The following is a 14200-nucleotide window of genomic DNA, read 5'->3' as shown; positions in this document are numbered from 1 at the left end:
CCTACGCAAAGACAAATGGACTTCCAAGGGAATCACAAGCTGTACCTGCAGGTCACCTCACTGGGGAGGGTGTGTTGCTCTGGGTGCTCAGCATGTTCTGTCTCCCCAGGAGAGCAACCTCCGGAGGTTCAGAATCTCTACAGGAAGGTGCTTTTTCTGCTTACAGTTAGTCTGACTGCTAAATCTGTTTGAGTGGGGATTTGTCTTTATTCTTTACCCATTTACCTCCATTTAAGACTAAACTTCCAGGACAGTCAAGGCTAATGATGAAGGGTCAGTGATCTTGATGATACCTTGTTTAAGGGAAAGAGAGAACGTGATCACAGAGTGGCCCGGGCTGTGGGCTCTGCATAGGTAGAAATTGTACATACTGCCATCAGTCTACAGCTGTTTTATGTTCTCAGGTCTGAGGCTTGAAATTTTTTTTGCTGTTCATTGCAACAACCTCAAAAAAAAAAAAAAAAATCAGCATTTATGACCTTTGATGTGAAAAATTCTCTCTGGCTAAAGGTTGGTGCCGCAAGTGACAGTGGCTCTGGAGATGTGCTGAGCGCACTGCATTGGGGGCCACTGCATTAGCTGTTGGGCTCCAACAACAGCTACCTGGTTCTTCAGGTCAATTCTAGGCCTTCTTCATTAGCCTTAGCTTTGGCTTGTTTTAAAAATATAAAAATCTGACTTGATCATGAGACTTGGGATGTTTCTGAGAATGCTTTCATCTGTAGACACTGTAACAAGAGTTCATGCTTTTGTATGACTTTATGGAAAAATTCTGCCTTAGATCTGTTCCCTATGCGCTAATTATTACCGGAACTCATTTTGCTGCTAAGCTTCGAGTTACACTGCAAGCAATAAAGGTTTGTAGGTAAATAAAAAAGCCATTAACAGAACCAGGAGCTACAGAGCATGCAGACTTTTTTAAAATATAGACTGGGCCACATGCAGGCAAGTCATGTAGATACAACATGATACACAAACTGTGCATGAAAAGGAAAAATTGCAGATTTACTGAGAAAAAGAGAGGGAAGAAGAGGTTTACAGTTTTTTAGTGGACTGTTTTCTCCCTGTTTCTCCTGTGCTGTGTGTGCTCTGGTTGGAAGGATGGAGGAATTGGTAACATTGTGCAGCCTGTGTTGCACTTCAACCCTTGACCCCACCACACCTGCATCAGTCCTTGAAGAAATTGTGGGAGGAGAATGCTGGAAAGAAAAGAAAAGAAACGGTCTGAGGGTACAGAGAACTAATAATACAGGAAACCTCTGGGAAGTGTAAAGTAAATGCTTAATACAAAGCACAGAGTTGCCTCCAACTCTCAGCAACTGTATCTCATTTTGTACTGTCTTTGTTCATTACCCAAGAGCTATGCCATGCAATAATCTACTACTTCAGCTTCATTTAGGATTTATTTGACAGTCTTATCAAAATAGAACTAACGAGTCTGCAAAACAAACACTTAATTAAAGCTGAGCGTTTCTAATTAAATCCAGTAGGATGAACACGTTAGAGTGAATGTCATTTCCAATGGTGTCCCTAGAAGTGACAAAACATAGTGGCTGTGAAGAACACACCCCATGGAGCATTACCACACATTCACACAATGATTTCTCTGAGAGATATCTCCAGAAGCTGCTGGCAAATCACATGCTGCATGGCCTCCTGCAGCAGCATCTCTGAGCCACCATGACAGCAAGGTGGCAATTGCCACAGCTGGCACTATTTTGCAAGACAAACTGAACAAATTGTAGAATCATTTAGGTTGGAAAAGACCTTAAAGATCGTCAGGTCCAACTGTTACCCTAATACTATGAAGTCCACCACTAAACTGTGTCCCTAAGCACCACATCCACATGTCCTTTGAATACTTCCAGGGATGACAACTCAACCACTTCCCTGGGCAGCCTATTCCAATGCTTGACAACCCTTTTGGCAAAGAAATTTTTCCTAATACCCAATCTAAACCTTCCCTGATGCAACTTGAGGCCATTTCCTCTTGTTATGTGGGAGACCAATCTCCACCTCAATACAATCTCCTTTCAAGTAGTTGTAGACAGTGATAAGGTCTCCCCTCAGCCAACTTTTCTGCAAACCAAACAACCCCAGTTCCCTCAGACACTCCACATAGGACTTGTTCTTTAGACCCTTCACCAGCTTTGTTGTCCTTCTTTGGACGCGCTCCAGGACCTCAATGTCTTTGCGGTAGTGAGTGGCCCAAAACTGAACACAGTATTCGAGTAGTCTCACCAGCACTGAGTACAGGAAGACAAATGTTTCTCTAGTCCTGCTGGCCACACTATTTCTGATACAAGCCAGAATGCTGTCCGTCTTCTTGGCCACCTGGGCACCCTGCTGGCTCACATTCGGCTGGCTGTCAACCAGTAACCCCAGGTCCTTTTCCATCGGGCAGCATCCCAGACATTTGTCCCCAAGCCTGTAGCAGTGCATGTGATTGTGACCAAAGTGCAAAATCTGGCAGTTGTTGAACCTCATACGGCTGGCCTCAGCCCATTGGTCCAGCCTGTCCAAATCCTTCTGTAAAACAGATCAACATTCTTGCCCAGCTTGGTTTTGTCTGCAAACTCACTGAGCACACAAGCGCAGGTGGATGGAGAGGTGCAGGATGTGTACTGCTGACAGCTTGGACTGAGGGAAATATATAAAAGGACCTGAAAAAAAGCCTATGTGTGCGTTCTGCCCACCACAAACTCTTCACAGGACCCTCTGAGACAATGAATTTGAAGATGCCATGGACCCATGGTGGTGACTATTCTTGCAAACCTATCCCAAACCCTTGCTTAACTTTCTATCTTTGTTCCACTCTTTCCTGTCACTATTCACTTTTATCTCATTTTTTCATCCACTGCCTTTTTTCGATAAAGACAAATTTTTGGTGTACAGCATTTGACCTCGGTTGCATCTTAGTCTCGGGTCTGTTGGATTTCCAACAAAACCCTCCCACCTTCGGTCTGGGACCCTTACAGTTAGTTCTGAGTAAGTGCCTAACCAATCAAGATTTCCAAGGAACACGATAAAGATTTAACAAGATTGAAGAGAAAATGCCATAAATACTATTTTTCATCCTGGTCATACAGGAAACACCAGAAAATATCTGATAGGCTACAAATCAAACAAAAAAGTTGCAAACACATTCAAATACAGAAAATATGGGGAAGTGGGAGGAATGCCTTCAGTAATGTTCAAAACTGACTTTCATTACGCAGCAGCTGAAAACATTGTTGATGAAACACTACAAGAGTTGGGTCTCAGTTTCCCTCAGATGGGTTTAGCCATTCTTTGACTCTTACCTTCCTCCAGACTGCTTTCTTTCAGACCAACAGGCATTATTTAGAAATCAAAAGAGCACAAAGGCTCTTTTCTGTGCTCATTGTCTGGGGTTGTAAATTGTTTTAAGGGTCCCTGGCAGGGTTTTAGCCCAAACCAAGCAATGTTCTCAGAAACAAGCCACACAACTTGGGAGTGAGTACTGTTCTGACAGTTGGTGTGGATGCAGCCCCATGCCAGGGGTGAGACGCTAACGGTGCAGGTCCGGGCTGCTCCATGCCACTTGACGTCAGAGCAGGAAAGAGTCTTGGATGCATTTAATTTACTAGCATAGACGTAGCCCAGGAGTCTAAGCTGGAGTAGGTGAGCTTCGCAAAGCTGACCAGACTTACATAGCAACACAGTAAAAAATGTTAATCACAGTAATAAAAAAGGTGGGAATTTCTGTGTTTATTTGTCCTGAGTAATTAATCACAAAATGTTTCTAAAAAGTCAAATATGGGGAGTGTTAGGAACGGTTGGACTCAATGATCCGGTGGGTCCTTTCCAACCTGGTGATTCTATGATTCTATGGTTTCAAGACAAAAGAGTTAATGCAATAAACAGGTTCTATGGGAAATCATGAAATGCAAACCTTAAAGGCTTTAAAATGTTCCTTATGCCATCAAGACCTGGTGTGCAAATTATTTACCTTGTGGTGATGCATTTGAAGAGCTTCCCAATGGCCACTGGAAAAGGCTGTTACCAGACTCAATGTGGTAACAGCATTCCTTGGCTCCCAGCTAAGCAGCTCCAGCTTCACACCGGCACCCTGCAGCGTCAATGACTCTCCTGTGCTATATGCACACGAGCTGGTGATGTAGGCAAAACCGAAATCTGACTCAGTGTATAATTTCTTTTAGGAAGTACAAACCTGCTCTTAATGAAAATTTAACGTCCTGAGACTCACAATTCCATCCAGGTTTATAGAAATCTTTATGGTGGTGACATTTATTAGTGAAGTAACAGGTACAACCTTGGTTATTTAGACCTAGCTGCAATTGTTTTAATGAGTCCCCTTGGTTATTTAGAGCCAGTTAGAATTATCTTAATGAGCCCTCTCGTTAGGAATTTTTGAATAATCTTATCTTCCCTATACAATAAGAACCATATGCACTTACAGACCAAAGCAGGTCTTGATCAACCCACAAATGCCAATTATATACTTTATGGGTTTGGACATTGCCTTGTAACTAAACTAATGAATATTTTATTAGCAAATTGCAGTGATAGCACTTCAGCTGTGCTCAAAATTGTTTCCTTTTATGTATTTCTTTCCCACCATATTATTCCCTTCAAGGCGTAATTTTCTCCCCTTTTTCACAGTATGTTATTCTAGTCCAAGACTGTATATCTTTCCTTTTGTCTATACCTGCCTCAGAAGACTGCTGAAAACAGAAAACATTTTTTTTTTCCCAGATAGTAGTTGACAAAGAATACCTTTCATTTACTACAACCACAGAATTGTTAATAGCATTGGCAAAGATATGTTCTTGTCCTGTACGGTTGTTACAGACCCAGTGGAAACCTGATAAAACACGGGAAGCTCAGATACAATCCTGTGAAATTGACCATCCTTACTGAATCTCTCTAAATTTCCCACAGGGAACTCTCATTCAGACCCACACTAAACTGTTAAATTGTATTTCTGGAGGCTTCTGATGAATGGATCGCTTTGTCATATTTTACCTGAGAGGTTACATTTCAGCTAATATGGTTTTACTAAAAAATACCTATTTTTTAGTGTGTTAGTAAGAAACTTCAGAAACAAATCAGGTGAAAGGAATAATAGAAATAAATGTTTTTGCTCAGGTTATCAAACAGATTTTCTTTCTGCCATACATGCTTTTACGAACAAATAAAAATTCTGTGGCTTTTCAAGAAAGATGCTGAAGGGAATTACTTCATACTTTGCTTGTCCCATGATTTGTGCAATATGTTTTTACACTAACCTCAAGAAGAAGAAACTCTTGGAAGATGAACCATAACAACTTTGAAATTTGTTTCACATGAGTAGAAAATTTATTTGAAGTCTGATGAGAAATTAAATTATGGATGTTAGTGCAATTCCGTCTTGTTATCCTGTACACACAGTTCTTTGAAACTTAATCAAATAGAGGCACTGAATTTTTTTGCTTTTTTTAATGTTTTTTTATTAACAACTTGATCAGATTTTGCTTTAAGTTACAGTGGCTTTGCTACTTTAAAATCCACCATGGAATGAACTACAGCTCTTTGACGCACTTCATTTTCTTTCACCACAGGATGTTTTCATATGGCTTAGTCTGTGTAGATGATAATGAAAATGATCCTAAAAGCAGAACTAAACTGTCTTGTCCCCAGCCTACAGCCAGTGAAGAAATGACCAGCTGAGGCAGCCAGTTCTGTGCTGTTACAGACTACTCTGTTGATCAACAGATTCCACTTACCCGAGGCTCTTTTCAATTTAACAAAGTAAATGAACTCCTGCAAACTTCCCAACAACTTCAGAACCTCTGTGCACGCCCATGGTGTCCTCCTAGTGCTTCCTTTACCAGGTAGGAATATTAGAAGGGACATGCAACAACAGGAAAGACATTGTTTGGAAAAAGGGTATTTTGGAGGAAAAGAAGGCACACTGAGACTATAATAAAGACCTTCTAAGATTTCAAATACTTAACTATCACATTATAGTTTTGTTAGATGACCCTTCAGTAATTCATGTGATCTTTTAAAAAAACTTTTGGATTGAGTTTTGATAACGGAATGGAAGATCCACATGAAAGAAACAAAACTTTCCCAGTAACACCCCTTGCATCCATGGCCTTCTTCATCTTACACTGGTATAGTGAGAGGTAGTCAGATCCTACCTGATGTCGCTTATATGCAATTTTTTCTTCTATAGTGTACTAACATGTCCACCTTCCAAGGGGGTGGGACGACTTGGAGGTTTTGTCCTTAGATGGGATTGACTGTTTGAAATAGGTATAGCTAACCCATCACATGCAAAGGATGCGCCAGTTCCCCTCCCAGCCCTGAAGGAGCAAACTAGAACACAGAGGCCACTGAAGTTCTGTGCTAAAACATAAGGAAAAAGATAAAGAAGATCAAGAAAAGCTGTCCCTAACACCAGTGTGATGCATACTCAGCATATGAAAAGGTTGGATACTCAGTGGGCTTCATGGTCCTGAAGTCCATGCAACCTAAAAATAAGCTCCCTGAGCACTGTTCACCATGGGGAGAAGAAATCTTTCCCAAGCAGAGGGTCTAACGGACCAGATAAGGGAAATATGGCGGAGCTAATGAGATACACAGCAGGTAACTGGGGGAAAAGGCATAGCCTTGAAAAACCCAGGTTAGGATTGTACTGCAAGAAGAGATTTTATGTTGCTTTTTTTTCCCCCCCCCCTTTCTTTCTTGAAAAGTATCCTTTGCTCTGCATGGCAGAGAGGACAAACTCATCTCCTGAGCAATTACCTACTTCCCAAGCAAAGCTATGAGATACACATAGTAGAAAGAGGCTTCCTCCAAGTACAACTCCCTGGGAGACATGAGACTGCATTCAAGAGCTGGTGTGCCTCAAAAGGGACCTGCAGCTGGGGATTTATCAAGTGGTTGCTGAAAGCTCAGTTGTGACAGCCTTGGAATCATCGTCATGAACCACGTCTATTTCTGGAGGTTCTTCATCATGAACTGATACATTTCAAAGCCAGATGTTCAACATGTGCTCTGATATCCAGAATGGCTTAGGACCAAAAGTGCACCCAGGAGTATCAAGTCAAGCTCAGTACCTTGTGGTTAAACCTGAGCTGTTCCTCAGGAAGCCACCCTCACAGATTTAAAGACAAGATTTGGTTCTAAGCCAGTGCCAGACATATGGGACACACAACCCTATGTATGCAGGGGATGAAACAACTTTCTGTACTGTTGTACAGTACTGTTCTGCAGCTACCTGCAGTGCTTCTCCATCAGTGTGCTCCCCAGCATGGATGCGGCCCCTGTTAGCCACACCTGCCCCTTCCCAGCTGGTGCTCAGGTACAGCCCAGGGACCAGCACAGACTAAAGCCTGCTCCCAGCAGAAACAGGCAAACCCTGCCATAATGGTTTGTGGGAGTGGAGGAGAGAAGACTGTAGCCATATGGACACAAGCTATGTTGTCTCATGCCCAAAGAAGAGTAGAAGGAGAATGAACATCCCAAACAAATGATGGCAGTGCAGCAGCTACAGACCTAACACAACTGTGTTTGCCTGTTATACTTAAAACCTACAGCTCCTACTGAACAGTGTGCTTACAAAACTTTTCATTATTCACTTCTGAAGCTTTTAACACAAAAAGCAAATGACTGAACTGCTTCCTCATGCTGCATTCAGGAATGGCCCAGGGGATGCCAAGGACTTCAAAAGACACAAAACCACCACAGCTTCTCCTTTCTTCTGGCTTCAGTGTTGAACAACACAAGTCTTTTAGCAAGCCCAGGATATTTATAGGGTCAAATCTGCTATGCATCCAGCTCTGTCACAACCTCCATCATGTTTTTGCAGGACTTCTTATCTTGGGGCGAGTCCTGTACACATTGTCTGCTACAGTCTGGATGTTACTCCTTAGTTTAGAAGGATATCGTGTATCCCCAGGGGACATAGGTTAATGAAGTGCAGCCTTCCCCAGTTCCTTCACATTACAAGTTGCATTAATTTTATTCATTAACAAATGTGATATTTGACCCTAAACTCGTGTGGCTGACACTCTGTGGGTTTGGAAGAGAGCCATATTGATGTGAGGAAGATGCAAATTCAAGTAGGTCACATCAAGATTATTCTAATGTACCTCTTCCAGTGCTTGCAGAGTTGGCTTCACCTGCAGCTTCTGCCTCAAGCACCCTGGCCCATAACTTACACTAATTAGGCTCCTAATGCAAGAATCATATTCATAATTAGGTAGAAATACAAATGCAGTTTGAGTGTACTACTGTACGTCTGCCCATCAGACATGGTCCGTAATACCTTATAGCCCAGCACTCCTACAAGAGAAAAAGCTGTGCGTAAAGTGCACCAGAACCCATCTGCTTCCTCAGCAGGCTGTCTCTGGGCACTTTTCTTTAAGAGAATAATTCAATGGCCCCAAAGAAGAAGAGGATGGACAGCATCTGCCCCAGGAGCCACAAAGATGAGGGGCTGGTGTGCCAGAAACAGGGAACCCTGCTCCAGCGTATGAAGGGAGGGAAGGAGACCACAGGTTTCTCAGTGTTATTTCCGTCTTGTGGGCACAACTCATCACTGGATGTTCCAGCCCCTGAGCAGGAGGAGCTGCTGGCACCCCAGAGCAGCTGGCAGCCACCTCCGCACGGGAGGGTGCTGCATCGTGCAGACCAGCATCTATGTGGGAGTAGACGCCAGAGAACAGCTGAGCAGGGGGCTGGGGTTTATTTTTAATCTTGTAAAGTATATTTGCCTTCCACATGATCCTCCCATTTTTCCTCTCACAGCACATGTAAACAGAAAGACGGTAAATGGCATACACAGGTCCCAGCAGACTATGTCACAGCACAGCGCTGTTGCAAATCTCAGTGCTTGCTGTAGCTGTCTCACAGATGTGCCTGCACTTCCCTGAGACAACACCTTCCTTTCCTTACACCCCTCTAGGAACACAGCAGTGGAGCCTGCTGGGTAGCACACTTTCCATCATGCACTGCTTGCCACTGTTTGCATCTGTGTAGGCAGCCATGCTCTCCTAGCAGTGCTCTGTTAATTGAACACACACTCCCAGACCGCTGCGTACTTGGCCACAGAGGAAAACCCCTGGATGCAAAACCCCTTCACAACAGAACATGTTTCACTCCTGGAAAGTTTATTGGCTAATCTAGAAAACTCTCAAATACCATTTATGAGCCTATAAGTGTTCCTGGAAATGTCCCCAGGAGCTGAGAATAATGTGCATGAGATTTACCGTCTGCTGGTTTTGGCTGGGATAGAGTTAATTTTCTTCACAGTAGCTGCTATGGGGCTATGTTTTGCATTTGTGCTGAAAACAGTGTTGATGGTAATACAGGGATATTTTAGTTACTGCTGAGCAGTGCTCACACAGTGTCAAGGCCTTTTCTGCTCCCCACTCTGCCCCACCAGCAATGCTGGGGGTGCATGAGAAGCTGGAAGGGGACACAGCTGGAACAGCTGACCCCAACTGGCCAAAGCTGTGTCCCATACCATATGATGCCATGCTTAGTATATAAATTTGGGGGAAGAAGGAGGCAGGGAACAATCAGAATTACAGTGTTTGTCTTCCTAATTAACAGTTAAGCATGATGCATCCTTGCTTTCCTGGAGATGGCTGAACACCTGCCTGCAGGTGGGAAGTGATAAATGAATTCCTTGGTTTGCTTGTGTGCGTGGCTCTTTCTTTACCAGTTAAACTGTCTTTATCTAAACCCATGAGTTTTCCTGACTTTCATTCTTCCAGTTCTCAATCTTCCTTTGCACCATGGTGGCGATGAGCAAGTGGCTGTGTAGGACTTAGTTGCCAGCTGGGGTTAAACCACAACATAGCACAAATCTTTCACTGGGCTACGGCGCAGGGTCCTCCAAGAGGGGCTACAGGGAGTAGGAAAGGGTAGGTGAGAACACAGGGGGGCTGAGCTCCTTTCTGCAAACAGCACCAGCTGCCTCCAGCTCCAGCCAGCTGTGGTTGCACTGAGGCCAGAGGAGCTGGCGGCTAGCCTGTCCCACAAAGATAGACACATCCCTGGAGGCATTTGCTCCCCTTGAACCAAAACCTCTCACTCTCTTATGGTCTTACATTCTTGCCTTTCATTGCAAGAATCGGGCAGCTGTGATAAAATTAGGACAGCTGCTGCTGACAATTAATTAGCTTCAGATGAGCTCTTCAGGCCATTGGGAATTAAATGAATGTCGTTCAAGCCAGCACTGTAAAGTCCCTCTGGCAATCTCTGCCAGCTCCCCCCCTCTCAGCCTGCTAGCGGGCACCAGGCTGTCAAGGAATGGATGCCTCCGGGCTCTGCTTGCAGGGCTCCATCCCCTCCAGCATGGCACTGCCCAGGGGGCTGCCACACTGTGCTGATGGACTCCAGCTCCATGGGTTTCTGTTTGGGTTTTTTTTGAACAAAAGGGATACATGTTCTAGCATACTCTGAAACACTGCTGGGCCCTCAGGAAAGGTGAATACCTGCCCTGCGCTGTACAAACCACACCTTCACCCTAACTTACTCTCCACCTCACCTGTGCATAGGTATTACCTTAAGCAGAAAGAACAAAGAATGGGACTTTATAGCTGCTTATCACACCAAAGCCACATCTCCACCCTAATATCTACCAGGCACTGAGTGGATCTGATGCCCTCAGTGGCTCTGCACTGGTGAATCTTGGATGAGAGCCCTCCTTAACATGTTTGAGGTTTAAGTAATATAGGAAGTGCTTCTCACCACAGCGATCCTTCTGCACAAGCAGCATTCTTCTTAAATATGCACCAATGCATGTGTAATTGGGCTAAACTTCAGTTTTTCAGCCCAATGAGCAAGAAATATGAATGCATGGGGGGGAAATTCCCTCTCCTACTCCTGGGTAAAAAATTGGCCTTTTTGTGTAGTTGATATGAGAATAACCAGATTGTATTAATTCAGACCTACATTCAGCAGTAGCAGGGAAATAAATTATCATAGAATCATAGAATCACCAGGTTGGAAAAGATCTCTGAGATCATCAAGTCCAACCATACCGATCTGCCACTAAACCATATCCTTAAGCACCTCGTCTACCTGTCTTTTAAATACCTCCAGGAACAGTGACTCCACCACCTCCCTGGGCAGCTGTTCCAATGCCCGACGACACTAGCGGTGAAAAATTTTTTCCTAATGTCCAATCTGAACCTCCCCTGGCATAGCTTAAGGACATTGCCCCTTGTCCTAAATTAGTAGTCATGACAAAAAAGAAACAGAAGTGCCAACAATTCCTCTCTGTTTTATGGGCTTTGGGTAAGACTATTTGAGCTTACTGTACAATCAGCATGTGCTACTGTTGCCATTTAGATCTAATGGCTGTAGGAGAGAAAGAGCTTTGCTGATGCAGTTATCACACTGCAAAGCACAGTGGCACCAAGAGTAGTGTAGGTTAATATTATAAGCGACAGAAGAGCTTTAACACACCTGTCAAGAACCTCATGTTTTTTAAGCATGAAAATGTGATGAGCCCATGGTGAATAAAACCAGACAGCGTGGGGAAAAAAAGAAACGATCGAGTTAAAAATACAATTATTTTAAAATTACACAACAGAATTCATATCTAGTGATTTTCTTTTGCAAACAGACACTGCAACAGGCCTTGTCCTAGAGTGAAAATGTTTGCGTTCATCTCAGCAGCTGCATGCTGCTTTTGCCATGAGTTTTGCTTGGCCTCAGCAGCCCATCAGGAGCCACAGAATGTCTGGCCTGCACCAGATGCAGGACATGCATCCTGCAGATGTGGTGGCTATCTTACAGACCAAGAGGACTGGAGGGACAAACAGGTCACATTTCTGCCCTGTCACAGGGCTAGTGGCACCAGCCAGCTGCCATCCTTTTAAAGGTGTTTACAAAGGCAGAAGACATCCTCACCTGGCCCTCAAACACTGCTCAGTGTGGGAGAAGCTAAGAAAATATTTTTTGGCCCTACACCCTGCTCAGCTAACAAGAGAAGTTAAGCAGACTGGCCCGACTACATAGAAGAGGCTTTTAACAACAGAAATCTTGGAGAAATGAACTAAGAAATGCTTTTCTCAAGGTATTCATCAAAAAAATGGCACATGCAGTAGTGGCTGCAGGATGGAGTAGCTGCAGCTTACCTCCCTCCACACATGATTCCATTAGCCCACAGAGGGATGAGTAAACAGGAGGCGGAGGGTACCGCAAGGAGCGAAGCAACTCTGCCAGGGCTTATCGTAATACCCATCTCTGAAGCAGGAAATTACACACGCTATGAATGAAGTCATTCAATAAACACATTCAGTTCTCCAGTCAGCCTAATAGGCTGTAATTTAACTCTTATTTCCCTCCAAATTGAAAGAAAAGAGAATTCAATAGCAGACAGGCACACCTCTTCTCATTTGTCAGAAATGCTCATTATTATTGCTCTAAACCTGTATTTCCTTGCACCACGGGTTTTACCAAGCCATGCTGTCCTGGTATCTCGCAACCAAGATGTGAACAGTTTTATTCACTAATCTGGCTTAAATTCATTAATGGAAACTTTTCTCCATAGGTATCTAGGCAAAAGGAACTCACCAGATGAGATGTATTTCAAAGAAACCCCCCTGCTTTCCTGGAGCCTCATTTCAAATCCATTCTCCCTTACAGCCCTGGCAATGCAATTTCCTCCTACCTGCAGAGCTGAGATGTCTAAGAAAGAGGCAAGTGTTGGGGGAGTTTCCATGCACAGAGAGGTAGCTGAGGTGTCCCTGCACCCATGTCTGGTCTAGAGAAGTTGCTCCATAGCTGCCACTCTTCCAAGGGAGACCCGAAGTCCTGATCTGTGCCATAAGGAACAGGACACTTCAAAGCAGGTCTAAGCTGGGAAAAAGTTAACCCAGAGGCAAATGTACCAGTAAAGTCCCACAGAAATGCTTTTAAATGCTAGAGATCTAGTGAAGGAACACTCATTTGATAATCATCTTTTCCCCCAAAGCTGCAACTGATCTCACCAACAGGATCTAAAAGCCTCTATGTCCCGCATCCTCCCAGGCTTGCCTGCATGCACTGGCCCTGCTCCAGGAAATGAGGGTCTCTCCACCAAGGGAGGCTGTGGCTCAGAGCAGAGGGGTTTCAGTACTTCACTATTGCCACTGCCAAATTCAGAGTAGCAACAGCCACGGTGGGGCTGAAACTTTCAGGGCTCAGGCCTCCCCCAGACCTGCAGGTTTAACACTGGCAGTAAATTTTCCCAGCCCCAGTGATTTCAAGGCCCCCAAAGCTGCTTCTGCCATGACTTCCAACTGAGCAGATGGCCACACTATTATTATTATTCAGTACTATTACTGAATATTTATATGTCAATATTTGTGCTGTTCACCGTCGGGTTCAGTTGCCCAGAGTCGAGGTGATGGACCCACCAGGAAAGCGAGTGCAAGACACGAGTGACCGCAGAGTCAGTGTATGATGATCATTTTTGTCAGATAACTGTTGGCATCTCAGCAATGAGCAGTGTGAGCTGTCTGTCACTCCCACTCTCACCAGCACATCTTTTGCCTCTTGTATTTTTCCTACCCAAGACATGTTGTTGACTTCATGAGCACCCAGCCCTTCCCCAGGTGGTCCCAATCTCGAAGGAGATGGTAGATGTGCCACCTCAATCCGTCTTCGAAGCATTCAAAATTGGCTGTGCAGCGCAAAACAGCTCACCCTCCTCTGGAGATCCCCCATGGCAGAGGCCGGTGACGGTGACCACAGACAGGCTGTTTGGTAACAGACGTGCAGACACAGCACTGTGGGGAGAGCCTAAACCATCTCCTGCCTTGTAAGGTGTAAGAGTGATTCTTTTTGGCTGCCTTAAATTGGTTGTTTTGCTGCCTTAAGCCACTCTTGAGACTGCAGCAACAGCGGTTTCCTTCAACAACTCATCTCACTCTTGTAAGCAGCCCAGCTACACTTGCTGCCCAGGGAGGTCGTGCTGCAACCTTGCAGGTAGGGAGAGCAGGGGCAGAATGATACCTCAGACCCCAGAGCCTCCCTAAGTCCCCACAAACTCTGTTCCAGAACTTTCCTTGAAGAGGTACTGCATGGGCCCACCAAAAACTATGAGTAATACTCCACAAGAGGGGCATTCGTAGCATGGCCACCATCCTGGGACAGAGAAGAGGACTGGAGCCCAGGTAGTGTCCTTGCACTTTTCTCGTTCTCCCTCTCACTTTCATCCGTTTTCTCT

This window comes from Cuculus canorus, chromosome 2 (genome assembly GCF_017976375.1).
Source record: "Cuculus canorus isolate bCucCan1 chromosome 2, bCucCan1.pri, whole genome shotgun sequence".
Classification (NCBI taxonomy): domain Eukaryota; kingdom Metazoa; phylum Chordata; class Aves; order Cuculiformes; family Cuculidae; genus Cuculus; species Cuculus canorus.
Note: the sequence above shows the minus strand (reverse complement) of the source record.